The sequence below is a fragment of the Rhodnius prolixus genome, unplaced genomic scaffold (genome assembly GCF_049639745.1).
Source record: "Rhodnius prolixus isolate KJV_2025 unplaced genomic scaffold, Rpr scaffold_4, whole genome shotgun sequence".
NCBI classification, from domain to species: domain Eukaryota; kingdom Metazoa; phylum Arthropoda; class Insecta; order Hemiptera; family Reduviidae; genus Rhodnius; species Rhodnius prolixus.
In genome coordinates, this window is record NW_027411614.1 from 28,749,561 (window position 1) to 28,768,036 (window position 18,476).

The window sequence follows — 18,476 nt, forward strand, 5'->3', positions numbered from 1 at the left end:
TTGATATCCCTAATATTAGTTGAGATATTTAAGATCAAAGTTACAATTTTATCTATTCGTGATCGGTTTTCAATATTAATTTTCCACCAGAAATACACGTTTTGGGAGGTCCTCTGACTGCGAAAAATGTTATTGGTGACGCAAAGTAAAAAAAATAATAATAATTGAAAACATGTAGTGTAATGTAATGGCTGTGGGTGAATCAGGATAAATTTGTTTTATCATCAAATAAAAGCAATCATCACATCATTTTAATGCACCCAGTTTGCAAGACTTCTTGACCTATGATTACGGTAAGAATATCTTGCCAGGGATGGGCGAGTATAGGTCTAGTGGTCATGAGCGTGGCTTTGTGCGTGGAGGGTCCCCAGATCGAATCCCGCGTATGTAATTGCCTATTTTTTCAGGCGGGCCAATTAGGTGTCGTGGACGGAGACGACAAGCAAACATACTTTACTGTAATATTCTTTTATTAACCATTAAATAAAATCCAAGGCCTAAGACCGGGAATCGAACCCAGTACCACAATGCATATTAGCTTTGCAGGTCTCGCCTCTAATCGCTCGGATAGCGTGGCGCCTTAATCCCGCGTATGACTAGACTTTATTAAAAAAAGTATTATGATAATTTAAGTAATAAGAATGACTTCGAGGGTTTTTTTTCGAAATTCCGCTTTCCTAAAAAGTTATTAGCGATTGGTGCGTTTTAGATGGATCGCCCTGTTTATTCAACAATTTGTCTTTTTTAAGTTAACATTCACTTTTCTCATTTAAAAAAAGGGCATTTCCAAATCTACACGATTCAATACTTCCACTAACGAGCGCCAATAAAATTTAATTTAATTATACAACAAAGATAATTGATTGTATTATCAATTTAATGTATTTTCGATGCCCTCCATAAATAAAACAAATTGTTCCTTTTTTGAAAAAATTGAACAAAAACAGAAAAAAAAACTTCTACAATTGTAGAATATTATCGTGATAATAGCGCTCTAAGTTACAGAAAGATTGTAGGAAAGATAAATGATATAAATTATCAAAGATTATTATTGTTTTCGAGTAGATAAATAGGAGTTTAAGTTTAAACACACCCACGCTGTCCGTGGAGATGTGATATGTTGCCACTTTGATGCTGTTATTAATGCGAGTTGTTGTTTTTAGATTAATAACTTATAATAGATCATATTCTTCATTCACTAAACTATCTATCTCCTTAACGACACTTATTAAACTTATAAATTTTTTTTAAGGCAACTGAATGAATAGATGAAAAAAGTATAGGTTGTAACACATGACTGGCTACAAGGTGTGGCTATTAAATAACGAGACTATTGCTATAAAACATTTTATTTTAAATTTATACATATTTAATTATCACCTTCAATATACACCTCTCCCCTATCCCTACAACGCTCCATGCGAATTTACCATTGTTTGAAACAGTGCTGGAAGTCTTTTTCTGTGAGCTCCTGCATGACGCGTGCCGCTGTTTCTTTCACAGCTTCAACGGATTGAAATTGGGTTCCTTTTAATGCAGATTTAAAGTCACATGGGGCCAGGTCCGGCGAATAAGGCGGGTGGCCTAAAACTGGGATGTTCTTGGCTAGAAACGTCTTGACAGACAATGCTGTGTGAGCCGGCGCGTTGTCTTGATGGAGAACCCATGACTTGTTCTTCCACAAATCGGGTCGTTTTTTCCTTACTCTTTCATGGAGTTGAGCAAGCACCTCACGGTAGTAATGTTGATTAATTATAATCGATATTTTCATCCGTTTTGGACGTGGAAGGGCGACCTGGGCGGTCATCATCTCCGACGTCTTCTCGGCCATCTTGGAAACGCTTGAACCACTCAAAAACTCGCGCACGTGATAAACATTCATCGCCATAAACTTCTTTTAATAAAAGATAAGTTTCAGTAGCGGTTTTACCAAGTTTCATGTGAAATTTCACGACAATTCGTTGCTCTACTACATGTGTAGTAACATGTTTTCGTCAAAACGCAACTAACAAACGACGGTTCCGGACAGACAGAATTCTCTACAAACAGGTGAAACGCTGCAATCGAAAGAGAAAAAGCTTTACGCTGCACAGCTGTCAGTCGTTAGGATTTGGTGCATGCATAGTTCTTCTGTAGCAGCATCAGTCTCGATATTTAATAGCCACACCTCGTATTATACCACCGTTTTAAAGACTAACAAATTTGCCTAAAAATTTTATTTTTTATAAAGGGTTGGTAGCTCTTAATTCTATATAAATAAAAGAGGCCGTGAATTGGAGTCACAATAAATTGGTCCAATCGATGGCGAAAAATTAGAGTTATTTATTTGAAACAAAATGGGCGTCAAGTTAAAGTTCCCACTTTATTGTTTGTTTTTTAACTTGTTCATAATTTCAGTTGGTCAGCTGTTAGTGCAGCTGAATTGCAAAACTTAGGTGTTTGTGCAATTTTAAGCAAGTAATTTTAAAAAGAAACTGTCCGGCATCCCGCCATGTTCCAAATTAACACTTTTCTCTTATAAAGCATTGAACAAAAAAATATATTTCTCTACTTTACATTAAAGATGAGAATAGAAATATCGCTACAATACTTTACCAGTAACCTGTTTTCCACCACGGTAAGTTCGTTTGCAACTCAAACGTTTGATATATAATACTATCCTTAATCCTATGTGGATTTTCGGACCAGAGCTGTGGAGTGCTGCCAAACCAACAAACATACAGACTGTACAAGATATTCCAATCAAAACTACTCCGACAGATAGTTAACGTACCTTTCTACGTGACTAACCTTACTCCTCACAACGACCTCAACATCCCATTGGTACACCAACTCGCCAAGAGGAAATACCCACAGGTTCTCCATACTGCTCTCTCTACTTACTCCAATCCATTTGTAAAGTCTCTCGCCTACTCTATCAATTCTGACAATCCACCACCTTGAGAATTAAAGATCATCGTCATCGTCGATTTCCTGTATAGAGTGCTGCTAGCTGAGTAGTTTCTCTACTCCTGCTCTTCACGCACCATATTGTATATTTTCACTACTCATATTTGCTTATTGAATACATTTATACACCGATTTTAAATTACTAAATAATTTTTAAAAAAATTCGTTTTGACTGCAAGACAAGAAACTAACCAACGCTACAAACTTCTCGCCAGACTACTTGACAAACGTTCGAAACTTAACCTACATAACAAAAGACTCTTATATCTACTGTTACTGCGACCCATTTGGTCATACGGCATCGAAGTATGGGGATCGACTAAGCGTTCCAACTCACTACGCCTCCAGGCATAACAGTCAAAAATACTTCGTAAACTTCTTAACGCTCCGTTCTATGTATCTAACCTCACACTATCCATAATGACCTCAAAATCCCTTTCATTACAGATCTTGCTAACAATCGTTTCTTCAAATTTCATTCCTCTACAGCAGCTCATCCTAACCCTCTCATAGAACACCTATCTTCCTCCACATTACCAGGTACCTCTAAGGAGATTGAAGAGAAGATGGCCTCGTGATCTACTCTTATCGTGAGAGCAAAGCACGTTACTGGAATGGCACCACTGGGTGCCTTCTCCACTCATGATTTTCTTCTATTTCTTTTTTCTTTTACGATATTTGCTAGTTGCAACAACTGTTGCAGTGGTAAATTATAATTATAATAAAAAAAAAAGATTCCAGGAAATTATATATATACACATATATATGTAAACTTGAGCTGTGATTAAAATCTGTATTCTAATGATTAATTATTTATATCAATTTTTTTTCACATAGGAATTTGCTTTCTTAAGTTATTTCTTTTAATGAGGAAAAGATGATAAAATTATATTAAAAGAAACGTGCATAAAATGGTAGGAAGAGAGATGTAAACAAAACAAGAGTTATTTCTAAAGACATCCTCATTCATTTTTAAAATATTATTTGTAATAGCTACCCTGCTTATTTCTTGCTAGGGGCAGGAAATTGGGTATCCATGTTTAGGAAGAAGAGTGAAGCAATAAATCCTATTTAATATGACACCGGATATCTAAATAAAAACTTATTTGCTTTCTGATTTGCAAGAAACTATTTTGTTGTTCATTAAAGTTAATTTGAAGAAGTTAATTTTTTCCTAAATTATATTACATTTTTTCTTCAACAACTATAAGTTCCTGCTAAACGGAACGTCATACTTGTATGTTACTACAAAATAATTTATTGTTTTCCTTAATCTCTTAATTCAAAGGTCAATCTGATGAAAATGCACAAACGTTCTTTTTTTTTTGCTCATCGACTATTTCTTAATAATCACCGTTCTTCCATTCATTAAGAGATATACTGAAAAAGGATGAAGCGATGGGTAAAACTTTAGCCGGTCAATGACACAAGATGACGCAGGCTATCACATCTACGACCTCTAATATTGTATAGTACAATGGGTCCAACCACCCCTTACTTGGGAGGAAGATTTTAGATGCATTGACCTCATAACACCAACATTTGTTGGTATCCAAATTGCAAATTTAGTATAAGAAGATTTCAATGTATTCCAAACAAATTTTAATGTAAATAATATATTTCTGAATGAATAAGCAAATTTTGTTCAATTATGCTGCAAATTATTAAGGAATGGGAGTATCAGGATTAGGCAACTTTACCAACAACTTTAGTACAGTGTAATTAATATTTAATTTCTATATATGCCACATAAATGCGTTTATTTTCATTTTCTGACCCCATTTTAAGCGGCCAAGATGTGCAACCAACAAAGGTTTCTGAAGCTTCATCTAACGTCCGGGCTGAGAATTCCGTTTTCCTAGCTTCCTTCCTGTGGAGTCAACATCATTCAACAACAATAACTTAAAGAAAGGAAGTATGAGGTAGAGATATTTGATAAAAATTTCTCAAAATATCGAAAAATTATAAGTACTTATTTTGGTTTTTGCGTTGTGTTGACTAAACACAACATTAATGGACACAAATGTTTTTGGTATTCTAAATCACTCAGCACCAATAGAGGTATTGTGTTAGTAAATTGTGTAACTAATAATTAAATCGTGACTTAATCTTAATAGTTCTTAATAGTGACTTTTGAATTCATACTCTAGAAAGAAAGCATCTTTACTAGGAAACTTACACCAAATTAGAACTCATCATGAAAGTGTTCTTGTAATGGGAAATCCCCAGTTAGGAAAAAAGTTAGTTGTAAAATACTGGTTTCTGCCCTCGCCAAAGACATCTAAGGCAGCTGGACGTTAAGCTCCCGCTTCAAGAGAAAGCAGAATACTTTACTTCTTTTTCCAAGTTTCAGCGTCTTGCGATTATTTGTTAAAACTGTCTTCCAACTATTGCCAGTCAAATCCTATTTTGCAGGCAGGTTTTTACGTCTAACTATCAAATTAGGTGTCATAGACAAAGGCGACTAGCAAACATACTTTACTATTAAAGATTTAAATAAAACCCAAGGCTTAGACCGGTAATCGAACCTATATAGTACCACAATAACTTTAGCTTTGCTGGTTTCACCACTAACTGTTCGGCTAACCGTGGTCAACTTCATAAAGTATTTTTATTGGAAATGCACGTCTTTCTAAACTATTTTTACACTTTTTTTTCTTCCTCAGGGAATCACAAAAAGACAGATACATTTCCATTAGAAGCTGTAATAAATGTCTAATCTCAATCAATCTTTATTGGTTTTAAGGCAATTGCCTTATACACAGAGTTTGGAGATCGTACGATAAATCGATTTTACGATCGTAAAATAAATGTCTAAACTGTGACAAATGTGTGATTCCTTCAAAGCAATTCCTTCTTATTCAGAAAAAAAAAAGTATTAAAAAATGAGTAACGTAATATCTTCAATAAAGGATAATACGATAACACACTTCAGTATCTAAATAAGGATATTTCAAGAAATTATACTTAATCACGTTGATAAACTCAAGAATTGGAGTTCGTACCTTGGACGGAACTTTAGTTGTGAAAAAATAAATGTTTTGCGTAATATGCTATACAAAAAATTACTATAAATGTAGATGAAATAATATATTATAGGGAAATTCCTGCAGAAAGGCAAAAATAAGTTGCTAAACTCTACTTCTAAATAAAAACAGGAATCCATCTGTTGTTTGCACATTAAACATAATTCTCTAATCTAAAAAGTGGATCTAAGTTTAGATTCGATTCCATGTGGGTTGACCATTCGGCCATTCTGGCTATCGCGCAGACCCAGCAGGGGATCTGTTGAAGCACCATCTAGTTTTGGAGTATCCTTCCAGTCCTGTCTGATTTGCGTTAAGAGTCTGGAGAGGTGATTCTAGATTGAACGGGATTGAACTATACTCTGACAGAAAAAATTCTAATACTTTGTTTAAGGTTATCATAAGCAATAGCCAAATCTTAGGCTGGTAGCTGGTTAAACCCTATTAATCGAACTGAATTCCCCTCTAAAATCAGTTTGAACGAAACGTTTTGATGGAAGAACACCTTCCATTCCAGATTTGTTTACAGTTTTAAAATTCAGTTAATTTATTGTTGAATTTTTACTTGTCTGTACAGTTGAAATTCGACTAAGGAATCAATTTTACTGATGGATTTAGTGTTTAAATGCGATGTTCTTTTTCTGGTTAAAATTAGTCTCACATTATTAGTGGATCAAGATTTTGAAGTAAATGAAGAGTATAAAAGGAAGTAAATATCAATTTCTAATGACTGAACGATGAGGAAAGTGTACTGAAAATAAAGGTATTAAATACCTTAACGCCCAAAGCGAGGTACCACGAGTGAAAAGCTTTTTGATGAGTGTTAAACTTCAAATAAATGAAGAGTTATTTACGGCAAAGCGGCTAATAGAACAGGAAGGTAAATAAGTTCAGTCTTGATTACTACCACTGATGTGGAAAATCAGTTAAAGAAGTGCGTCTTTGAAAAAAACGGTAATAAAAGTGCTAAATATATACAGGGTGACCAAAGTTATATGCTCCACCCACTTTTTTTTTTAACGGCGGGAAATTTCGAAAAAATAAAAAACACGTATTTAATCATTTTTGGTCTAGTTTATTTTCAGTGATTGACCCATTTTTTGATACCCCTGTATCTCGAGATACAGCATCCAACTTTTGTTTTTCAAATGGTACGTTATATTTTTGGTTGCATATTTTTATAGTATTTGAGCTCCTAAAAAAAACAAAAAAATTTTTTTGAAATCGGTTAGGTTTTTCAAAAGTTATGGTATTTTAAAATGGATACCCCGTTATGCAATGTCTGTAACAGCTGTCTGCCCTTGCAGCATATCGTTGCTGTATGCCCGTCCTATGAACAGGCAGAACGGAGTAACAGAATTTAAAACAACATTGCGGAGGTCCTTGGAAATGATTCAGCCCAAATAAACCAGGTGATTAAGTTTTTAAAGTAAATTAACAACCTATTTGATCAAATATAAGATGGAAAGTGGAACTACACCCTGAATAGTCAGTGATGAAGTGATGAAGAAGGAATGAAGAATGCCAACAAATAATGTTGGCAAAAATTAAATATGACTCAAATTTTCAAAGATTTAAGAAAATCTGCGAGTCAGAAGAACTTTGATAATAATAGCAAAAGTCAGGGGAGGGATTAGCTATGTGGTTAGCATACTCGATTCCCACGCGGAGGTCCCGGGTTCGAATCCAGCAGCTAGCCCTTAGATTTTCTCTTCCTAGGAGCTTCTTACAGCTCACTGCCCGGTGTTGGCAGTGTTGTCTGTAACGAGAGAACACTGTCCAGAGGCCGGCAGTGCACTGGAAAAAGCTCCGGGCGCTAATAACCTCAGCTGTTGATGCGTAAAAAAAAAAAAAAAAAAAAAAAAAAAAAAAAAAAAAAAAATAGCAAAAGTCAAGTTAGTATTCAAGCCATTTTATATTTTTACTTCAATTTATACTTTATTACTTGGGATACTGAGCTTAATGTATATTACTGTATATGCAAGAGAACTTCAGTTCGAAATGCGGCTAGAGCTCTGGGAATTAGTAAAACTGTCTTGTAGCAAATACTCCGGCACTATCAAATGAAGCCATTTAGGTACCACATTGTTTTGGGGTTTCGTAAAGAGGATCAAGAGCGACGACTTACTTTTTTTGACTCATATGAGTGCATTGTCGGAGGAAATTCCAGACTTTTTTTTATCTTTTATTTTATGGGCCGACAAGGCAAAATTTACCAACAACGATGTTTTTATGGTAATAGGTGGAATTTCTGTTCGTGGGCTGGCCAAAATCCTCATCTACCTTATCAGTCCTAACGTCAAGTTGTTATAAGCATAAATGTATGGTGTGGATTGATTGGCAATAAATTAATCGACCCATACTTTTATGAACAAAATCTTAATGGAGAGAACTTTTTTTTTAAATTTTTTGTCAGAAACACATCCAAAGCTTCTTGAAGATTTATTTACAAGAGAGCACTTGTGTAAACATTTATCTTGCATTTTTGTTTTTGCTCTTTGGACAGACCCTTTTTGCTTTATCCATAATCATTTATTGTTTTTTAATAAAATGCCAGCAGGTAGCAAAATAATTGTTTTTTTTTTGTTCAAAAATAGCATAACTTGAGAATTACAAAAGCAATTTTAATTTTTTAAAAACAGTTTTTCTCACAAAAAAAAAACAAGTACTTTTAGAATTCATAATGAAAAATAGGGGTTCCCATTTGAAAAAATAAAAAAGTTCGTTTCACTAACCTGCATATCAGCAGCAGAATTTCGTTTTTTATAATATTATTATTAATTGTTTCTTCATGAAGGAGATTTTATTTTTTTTCATTTGTGTAGAATAGTACATCAACACCTTGAATGTGCAATCAACTTTAACTTATAAAGTTTATGTGTATGGTGTTTGAACACGAACAAAGTTTGGAGGAAGCTTATTAGTTAAGCTTGCTGCAGTAAGCTAATACAGTACTAATTAACTGAAGTTCTCCTTGCAATGCAGCACTCCAAGGGGCCAAAACCCAACAATGTCGCTGCCAATTCTACAGGACTGAGTCAAAATATCCTGTGAGTATGTCCTCAATCTTTGAAGTATTTACTTGTGCGAGAGAAATTAGTATCCAAGATATTATTTTAATTATTTTCACTTCTAATGCTCGGTTTTAATTAGGCTATACCCAATTATATCAGCGATTTATATCGAGTATAAAAGGAAGTTGTTAGAGAGATCAATTAAGTAAAAACATCTGTATTAATTAGTTAGTACTTTTGAAGAGAAACAGCCGCTGACTTATTTAAAAATCAAATAAAAACCTGCGGTCTCTCTCGCCGCAACTCACATAATTAAATGTTCAATAACTTTGAAAGTAATTATATTGAACTTGTTCATTAATTATTAATAATGATGTGAGGAAACTAGACATCACTGAATACCCCAGATTCCGACTATGATCAACATTTTCTGAGAACAATTTAAAAACCAGGTGGTGGACTTGATGTAAGTTCAAGTGATACCCTTTTTAAAGCTGTTTATCTAGAAAATTAGAGTAAACTCTAATTACTTACTTACGGCGCTACAACTCGAGGCGAGTCCCGGCCTCCCTAATGATCATCCGCCATCCTGGTCTCTCTTGTGCGGCTGCTTTCCAGTTGGGAATACCCAAAAATCTTGCGTCAGCCGCCACTACCATCTACCCACCTCAGCCTCGGCCTTCCAGCCCTTCTTGTTCGGTTGTACAGCCTCTTCTAACACCTTCCTTGGGATCTCAGATACCTCCATCCTAACTAGGTGGCCTGCCCAGCTCAGCCAGTCTGTCTTAACAACTTAAACAATATCCGCTTCGGCGTACAAGTCGTACAGCTCCCTATTCTTTCTTATTCTCCAGGCTTCTCCCTCTTTTACTGGGACCGAAAATTCTCCGAAGGATCTTCCTCTCGAAAATGAGCAGATCCTTCTCATCTGTCTTACTTAAGGTCCAAGTCTGGGAAGCATATATATAAGTACCGGGCGGATAAGGGTTTTGTACAGAGTGCATTTGGATTGCCTAGAAAGGAGAGCCTACTTTTCATATACTTCAGCAATCCAAAATAACACCTGTTAGCCGCCGCGATTCTTCTTTTAATTTCCGCGGATGTATCGTTCAGCGAGTTTATCTGAGATCCAAGGTGAAGTGAATTCATTCTTCAAATGTGTTTTAGGGCCTATAGAGACGTTTCGGCCCTGCAGACCTCCTCCTTCACCAGTGAATATACGAGTATATTTGGTCTTGGCCACATTGATTGTAAGACCCATATGTTATTTAGTGCTGCACTAAACGACGATGAAGATCGCGCTATGATATCAAGGTGTCCGCATAACCTATCAGTTGCACTGACTTTGAAAATATTGTCCCTGTCGTCTGGATGCGCGAGTCCCTGTTGACTTTTTTCAGGGCTAAATTGAATAGCCTTCATGCCAGTGCGTCTCCTTGTCCTTGGATCTTTGTTGGCCCTAAAGTCTGTTGAATGGCCGGTTTGCACACGCACTGTACACTTGACTTCCTGCATAGACATTTTAATGAGTCTTATAAGCATGCCTTCCATTGCCTCATTGAGCTTTAGCCGCTTAATGCTGTCAAAAGATTTTCTTCATAGATTTTAAAAGTGCTTACGACAGCATTAAACTCTAATGTATAAAACGAATAAAATAAAAGTTGCGGGAAGTTATATTTTCTCTACCCGGAATGAAGACTTGACTTTTTTGTGCTTATAAATAATTTGATTTATTAAGTTCGAAAGGTTTTCTGTAACGGGAAATTATTAAATAGAATGAAAATTAATAAGAGATATAATCTTTCTAGAGATAAATGATAAACTGAAAGAATAAAGGTCTCAAACCAAATAAAATATTCCATAAATATATACATCAATATACGAACATTACATCAAAATATAGAACTTTGGTTTTATTGCAGTCTGAATAAAAACTTAAACAGTTTGAAACTGGCTGCGTATCCTGATCAGATTGTTGAATTATTATTTTGAAAAGATAAATAAATGTTGAATATAAACGTAAGGGAAAATTTATTAAGTACAAGGAACACTTGAGATAAGGAACTATTCATACATAAATAAAAGTTTTACAATCAAAATAATAACAAAACAGAAATTGTAAAACAGCAAGAATAAACCGAAACCTTAGAAATTATCAAAGTTACTCAATGAAATCCTGAATTTTTAAGGGAGTTATGTATTTTTATTTCTATATAAATCATTTTTTATTCATAAATCTGGCAAATAAAGAGGCGCACAACATTCTATAATGGCAACTGCCACTCATAAATGACTTAATTTCTTTGAAATGTTTAATTTCTTCAGAATAAATATGAATTTGGTTGAGGGTCTTGAAAATACTCGTAAAACAGAGTGTAGCATTCTATTGATGCGTTCTTAAACAATCAGCCACTTCTCTAGAACCCAAGTAATTATTGCTCCAGAATCACAAAACCACTAAACATCGCCTTCTTTTTTCCTTGGAAAAGGTTTTAATTATAAATGATGGATATTAACGTGTTTATTATCACTTCTCATTGACGTTGCTATATCCGCTGAAAGTGCAGGATAAGTGTTTGATGGAGTAGCGCTCTCAAGAGAGAGAGGCAAATAGCTTAGTTGTAGTTATGTTAGTTAATGCAACAAGCTTATCCATCAACCACAAGAATCGTCCCACTTTGTGATCTTCATTATCACATTTAAACTTCTTGTGATTTTTCTGTTTATGAATTTGTTTTTGGTGGACATTCACTCAGCGAGAAATAGATGGAGGAAGAAAACACTTTGTTAAATCCACATTTTAGCCTCCGGTGAAAACGCAGTAATTTTTGTTTGAGGGATAAGAGGAAAGCAATAACAATAAGGCAACAATAATAATCTCGATTTGCCAAAAAAAAAATAAGTAAAACTGTTTGACTTACAACAGCAGTTGAACTTGAGAACGTTTGTTACTTGGAAAGTTATTTTAATGGTACGGAGTGCGAAGAGAGATTAAACATAATCCCTCTTTCATTTCCACAACAGGAATAGTCCTACACGTGTCTCCTAAATGGAATTAACATTCTTGGTATTCCGCCCGGAATAGGTAATGGCATGACAAAGAGCCGCCATTATGTAGTGAACATTGTTTGCCATTGTTTTGTACTGAAATACTGACTGGAAGCAGATTTGTACAATCCCCCAATCCTACATGAAGAGTCCTACTTTTTGGATGAGAAAAAAAAAAATAATAATAATAGGAAAGGGAGGATTGATTCGAGGCTGACCTGGTCTCCCAGTCTAGTTCCCGGGTGTGAGACCAGCTGCCTGCAATTAAATTTTTTTTTCCGCCAAAAAGCTTCCAACGTCTATTGATGGGCAGGTTATCTGTGTGAGAGAGAATACTGATGGGGCCGCAATACACTTAGAAAAACCCACCTGACGCCAATTATCTAAAATGTTTATGCGCCTTAAATTAAAAAAAAAAAAAACTATAATTGAAAAATAAATAAACCAATAATTGGAATCTAATACCACAAAGCAAAATATTTATTTACTCGACAATTATTTGAACTTTCTGGACTTCTGGAGCTGAACTTTTGTAGTTCAACCAAGCCTTCCTATTCCCGTCCCATCAAGTCATCCCAATTCAAAATCCTCCACCGAATCACAGACGCTCTCTTTTATATCACCTTCCTTACCATTCACAATGACCTCAAGATCCCTTTCCTTTCTGATCTGGTTTCAACTAGATTCAGGAAATTCCACTCTCCAGGCTTTTCACCCGAGGCAAACTTCTGGTATCCTCATTATCAAAACCCTAGAAGTTGCCTGAATCGCTTTGTGGCCGAGAGACCATCACATTCAATAATACAATTTTCTAGTTAGGAAGGCACTCCAATAGAAGTGTACTTGGTCAAGCCTCAAGTTTGCGTTATTTTTATCTATGCTGTCTCTTTCATTTTATTGTACACTGTACAGTAGTAAATACAGTACAAAGGGGGGAAAATCAGAAAGCTGCATGGGCCTATTAAAGAGAAATCTTAAAGGCCATTCCTACAACCTAAAATAATTGGAACTTTAAACAAAACGTTTCTAATAAAAGCGGAAGATGTTAAGTTTTTACTGGCTCTTCAAACTTAAAAATTTAATATAATATCCTTCGAGCTTTATGAAATAATCTTAATTAAAAAAAGCAAAAATAAATAAATTAATTAAACAACCTCAGCGGATGAATATTTTTTTAAAAAAATTAATTTTACTGCATAAGATCAGTAGTTTGTTTTTTTTTGCTTACAGGGATTTCTTTATAGCTTGAATGAGAAGAAATAAAGATTGATACCTTCTGCCTTAATCACTTCGAAATCGAGAACTTGCTGTTCTAACCATTAAAAATATGGAGAAGTTGAAAATAATGACCAGCGATTTAAAATCTTCCTGTTATTCGGAAGGCTTAACAGTAAATCCCACAGGAGTAATCCCCAAGCGTCAAAAATAAAATAAAAATTAAAAAAAGAATCAAAGCAGAGAAACAAAGAAGCTACTTAGCCTGGACTAACCAGAAGCGAATGGAGAAGGATGATAACGATATTCTGTAAAAAATAGCTGAAGGAACAAAATAAATGTGGGTTCCTGTCTGTAATTTAAATAATAATTGATATAAAACAAAAAATAGTATAAATGTATGGTATATAAATTTATACAAATACTTTTTATTTAAAAAAAAAAGAAAAAAAAAGCAATTCAATGAACTCAGCTTTGAGTAATTTTGTGTAATGAATATATATTACTTCGTTTTTAATTTTTATTTGATGACGAGAGTCAATTGAAAGTAAAATTTTAAAATTGCAGTGTTACCGCTGGATAACTTGTCCACTCTGTGTGTTATATTTTTTATATTGTTATGATTGTTGCTTATAACGCAATAAAATGCGTTGATTGTAACAGAATAAACGATCAAAAAACATTTATTTAATCTTCCTTGCCTAAATAAAATAAAGATCATCAACAATATTATTAGTTCTGTAAGTTAATTTTTTCTTTTCTATTTTTAGTTCCTTTTGGAACAGCACTACTAGAAAGAGATTATGAAAATAACTAGTTGTCTCTGATTCATAATATAAGAGATTATTTAACTACTAGCCGTTGTAAAATTATTTTGAAGTAAAACTCATTAAGTAATGGAGCAGTTAAATTGAAGTAAGTAACAGACGTTTTAATTGTGGTTTGGCCGAATTTGTCTTTTATTTGCTGATGCAGAAGTTCAAAAACCTTTTCATTAGGCTGTCTCCAAATAGACTAGAAAATATTCATCCTAAAAGTTTGTATATAAAACCAAACTGATCTTTAGTTCATTAACTGTCCATAACTGTATATAAATATCTAGAATTAGTAAGAAATAATGTTATTAGTAAATATTTATAACAATTTATGTTTATTTGAAGTTCTATTTGCTTCAGCAGGTTGTCATTATAAATGTTTTGAAATAGGTTTCTTCAAAGACCAGTGTATTGCTAAAGATAATTATTGTTGCTTAAATTAGTTTTATGTACAGGAAATTCTTTGATGTAGAAACTTTGTATAAAAAGATAAAATAAGGCTTTAAATTTCCAGCCCAATAGTTAAAAACTTATAAAATGAACAGAACGAAAATTTATGCATAAAATAAAAACAGTAGAATTTGGCAATTAAATCGAAAATATGTTAATATGTTCGACATTTTTACTCGAACGAATGTTTCATCAGACCTAATAATACAATTGATAACATTCACAGATTGATAATGACTCGTTTTTGTATCTTCTGACTCTCGTTAATAATAAATCATTTTGTTTAGGCACAAAATAATCAAAGGAAAAATAATCTATAGATACAACTAACCACTCTTTCTATTATGGTAACTATTTTCTGCTCCTTTTTTTGGACCGAGTGACAGTTAAGATAACTAACCAGGCACTCTAAAATATGTCCGAATAAGCAAACGGTTATGTGAAAATTGAAGATTTTTAAACTTATATAACTGGCCCTACGAATTTTATGATAATTAAATATAATTTAAATGCGTTTGAACAGTTTTTTGAAATTTCATTGAAAAAAACAACTTAATTTCCAACCAAGACACAAAGTAGATTTTGTAAGGTAAAATAAGCTACAATTTTTTTAATATTTAAAACTAAATCAGTCAATTTAATTAGTTCCAAATCTATTGTCATTTCAATTGTTGTATTATTAATATATTTTATTTCTATGACAATATATGTATGTTCTATAAATTATATTATGTGTTACTTATAAGTTACATCAAATTATATTATTAATTATATTTCATTGTAACTGGGTGATTGCCTGTACTGTAAATAAATAAATTGATTCCAACAAGCCTGAAACGTTCATCCAAGTATTAATTTTCATTTGTGCTGTGCTGATTGGGAATATTTGGATTGGAGCTCCTTCAGAGAGAGACAGGTCTATAAAACGGATATGAGAAGGTACTGTTAAGTGATTCGTAGGTTTAAGGGTAACCAGCTTGAAGATAGAACATGAGAATTGGTTGAGTTATAGGATTCGCTGTTGGTTAGAATGGGGTCTCACTCATAGCTTAGAACAACCATTCAGAATAATAATAAATAATAATATTTTATTTGAAAAATACTTTATTAATCATTAATTGATTTTATCAAAAATTCTCTATTTTAGATTCAAGTAATATTCAATCAAAAAAAAAAAAAAAAAAAGAAGAGAGGCTCCTAAACTGAGTGTGCTCTAAATTTTAGTGCTCTAAAATTTCATTTGCTATTAACTCTACCAAGTACCAAGGTAAATTAATATACTTCAAGTTTCCTTCTTTTTCTTTGTTTGAACAACATCCTCATTTACTAAAGTTTAACACACAAGTTCAAAGGATCAACCAGAGGATACAGGATTTGCACTAGGTAGTAATTAAAATGCTAATGGACAAAGGTGCGTCCCGTCGCAAACCTAAGCTCGGTTATGTATTTTATGTATCATTAATAATAAAAAAAAAAATAAGTAAAGCACTTTAGTAAAAAATATGACGGAAGTATACTAAATGAGGTAGTTTTGAAGAGGCTTATTTTGTCCTTTTTATTAGAATGTTAAAAATAGAAGAAAGATCAGAGGGAAGCCACAATTTGATGGGGTTCTTGGTTTTATTTAAAAAAAAAAAATATTTTTATAATTATGAAGTGAAAGAAATTTAATGGAATAAATCTTTTACTAAAAAATCAAATTAAGGAAGTTGAGGAAGAAGTAGAGTTGTAGAATACCGTCATTAAATTCATTTACTTAGAGATGGGTTTGGTGAAGCATTTATGAGTACGAAATTATAAATTAAGATCCCCTGATCGAGTTTTGTGAGTTACTTGTTTTTATTTGTTAATAAAAAGAGAAAAAAAAATAAATCATGAACTTATAAGCATACGAGGTGTGTTCAAAAAATAAGGTGAATTTTCATTTTTCTCAAAAAATATTTATTTATTCATCGATTTTTATTTGGTCTCCTTCAAAGTAGTCCCCCTCAGATATAATACATTTGTGCCAGCGTTTTTTCCAATCCTCGAAACAGTTCTGATATGCACTTTTTGGTATGTCCTTGAGCTCTCTCAGCGATTCGGTTTTTATCTCCTCAATCGTCGCAAAAAGCCGTCCTTTCATGGGTCTCTTCAATCTTGGGAACAGGAAAAAGTCACAGGGCGCCAAATCTGGTGAATACGGTGGCTGAGGCATGATAATGTCATTCAACAATTCCTGAGCGATGCTCATGCGACGGTTTTTTTTTTTTTTATCCAAATTCAGCAATTTTGGAACGAACTTCGCTGCCACACGCTTCATGCCCAAAATTTCAGAAAAAATTGCATGACATGTGCCAACCGATATGCCGACATCCTCAGCAACTTCTCTAATTGTGATTCGACGAGTCTTCATAACAATTTTCTTTACTTTCTTAACATTTTCATCGGTTGTTGATGTACTGGGGCGTCCAGGGCGAGCGTCGTCATTCGCATCTTCTCGACCTTCTGTGAAAAGCTTGTAACACTTGTAAACCTTTTTTTGACCCAGAGTACTCTCACCGTACGGCCACTGTCAACATTTCAAGTGTTTTTGAGCACTTAATTCCATTTTTTACACAAAATTTGATGCAAATTCGTTGATCCATTTTTGTCGACAGAAGAAAATCGCCGAACTCGCAAAACACTTGCCTTATTTATGCCTCTCACAAACAAACTAAACATGCTATATAGCTACAACTTTGAAAATATGTTCGAGACAAGTGTACCAACATAAAAAAAAAAAACATTCGTAATTCGAATGTACGTAGCCCGCGAAATTTGAAAATTCACCTTATTTATTGAACACACCTCGTACACACATATTTCCAAATTAATTTGTTAATATACTAATCTGTTAACATGTTTATCTATTAACAGTAGTACATGTTATGTGATATTGTAGATAAACTCCCTATCAGCAGGAGTACTGTAGGTAGTAAATGTCCCTCGAAATTTTCCAAAATGTAACATTTTATTACTAGCACCAAATTTTGGCCTGTTACAATAAGTATAGTAAATTATTTAAGTTGAATTTATGCAAAAATAATAGGACCAATGTATTATTGTCAATAGAAAAATAAATATAAGACCATTTAAAAAAAAAAAGAAAGACAAATAATTTAAGAAATAAAAATCAATAAAACTGATATCATTAAAACTAATTAAAAACTTACATTCTTTAGTAAAATAAAAATGAAAACTTGTAAACTATGAACATTTTTCTAATGATAAACAATAATTCAAACTTTTGTAAAATGTATAAAATTAATGAGTAAAAAAGTAAATGTCTAAATAAATGTTGGTATACAGAAACCATTTATCCATTAAATTGACATAAATGAATTGCAGTATAAATAACTACGAAAGTCAAACGTTTGTTCATTTTACACATTTAAACCAAGAGCCTAAAACAGTATATATAAATTACAGTTTAAATTGTTTTTTAAAATTTATTTAGTAATCTACCATCAGTGGTTAAATATATTCAATAAGTAAATATGAATAGAGAAGATATATATGGTGCGTGAAGAGCAGGAGGCGAGAAACTACTCAACGCAGCCCTATTTACAAGAAATTGACGATGATGATGATCTTTAATTCTCAAGGAAGCCTGGGGCCACTAGCGATTTGGTAGTGGATTGTCAGAATTGATAGAAGAGGCAAGAGACTATACAAGATTACAGCAATTAGAGACAACAGTAAGGAGCGAGTTGAGTATTTCGTCTTGGCGAGCAATATGAATGGGATGTTGAGGTTGTTGTGAAGAGTTAACCACTAGAAAGGTATGTATGTTTATAGGTTTGGCTGAATCCCTCAGCTCTAGTCCGTAAGTCCACATAGGTTTGAGGATAGTATCATATATCTATCGTTTAAGTTCTGTGGGCAGTTTGGATCATCGTCCAAGTAGTTAGTAAAGAAGTTTCATAATTTTTGCCATT

At 33.5% G+C, this 18,476-nt stretch overlaps 1 protein-coding gene and 1 long non-coding RNA gene across 2 annotated transcripts in view; one reads left to right on the plus strand and one right to left on the minus strand.

Annotated features, from left to right (window-relative positions):
* LOC141456486 (cardioacceleratory peptide receptor-like) overlaps positions 1–18,476 on the minus strand; it is a 200,454-nt gene that overhangs the window by 135,863 nt on the left and 46,115 nt on the right. The window lies entirely within an intron of this gene.
* Positions 15,248–18,476, plus strand: part of LOC141455657 (uncharacterized) — a 39,641-nt gene continuing 36,412 nt past the window's right edge. Inside the window, exons 1-2 of the long non-coding RNA XR_012459381.1 lie at positions 15,248–15,456; positions 15,665–15,784. This is a non-coding gene — a long non-coding RNA (uncharacterized lncRNA). The remainder of the gene's footprint in view (positions 15,457–15,664; positions 15,785–18,476) is intronic.